At 54.3% G+C, this 948-nt stretch overlaps 1 protein-coding gene across 1 annotated transcript in view; it reads left to right on the top strand.

Moving 5' to 3' along the window:
* LOC108800654 (nicotinamide N-methyltransferase-like) overlaps positions 1–948 on the top strand; it is a 13136-nt gene that overhangs the window by 5600 nt on the left and 6588 nt on the right. The window lies entirely within an intron of this gene.

Genomic DNA, 948 nt, shown 5'->3' with positions numbered 1-948 from the left:
GGGGGGATATAATATCCAGCACACCAACTATATCTTTGGGGGGGGGTATTAATCTGGAAGAACCTAATATAGATATAATGTTCTCCCAGTAAATGCTCAATTTGGGGGCATCGCCGGAGCATGTGAAGGAGCTCGCCATGGTCCCTCTTATACGCTACAAGAGGAGTGTAAGAGGAAGGGGCGGGCTCTCCGATGTAAACATTACACTGTTTACATTTGCAGTCACTCCGATTGGTCGTCACTTCCCGATCTATCCCTGCAGAGAGCGGTGACCGTCAGTCGCGACTCCCCGCAGGGATTCCCCTGTCTCCCCGCTCCGATCATCCAGCGCTGACTGGCGGAACGGACGGGGGGAGGGGCGGGTACAGCCGGCTCTGCCTCTAGATAGGAGGAGCCGGCTGTCACTCACGCAGCTGGGCGGATCCAGACAGAATTGTCGGGATCCGTCCCGGCCGCGGCGGTCTCAGTATGCCGCGAGCTGTAGCTCCCTATATACTGAGCTTAGGGTGACGGGAGGACGCTAGTTTATGTGACCCTGAGAAGAACTATGAGGTCAAAGCCCTGACCCCCGTAGTTCTCCTTTTAAAGCGTCCGAGGTCCAAAACATGTCACTGATTGGATGAGGCGCCCTCCTCTAGACACGCCAGTACAGAACACACGTGTGTCATTCATCACTGCGAGGTGTAGATCCCTATTGCGGTACATTGTAGACATCTCTTATAGGATGAGGTGGGGAACTTAGAAACGTTATAGCAGGGGTGGGCCAAACTCCGGTCCTACAAATCCCATCACGCATCTGTCTCTGGGAGTCATGCCTGCGGCTGTGAGAGTCTTGCGGTGCCTCATGGGATTTGTAGTTTGCACCACAGCTGGAGGGTGTGCACCCCTTCTCTATAGAAGGACATCACACTGTAGCTGACTATGTCCAGCTCAGGATCGGGGTGACTA

Source organism: Nanorana parkeri, unplaced genomic scaffold (assembly GCF_000935625.1).
Source record: "Nanorana parkeri isolate BGI_ZX_2015 unplaced genomic scaffold, ASM93562v1 scaffold2092, whole genome shotgun sequence".
NCBI lineage: Eukaryota > Metazoa > Chordata > Amphibia > Anura > Dicroglossidae > Nanorana > Nanorana parkeri.
Note: the sequence above shows the minus strand (reverse complement) of the source record. Positions and strands in the feature narration are given on the sequence as shown.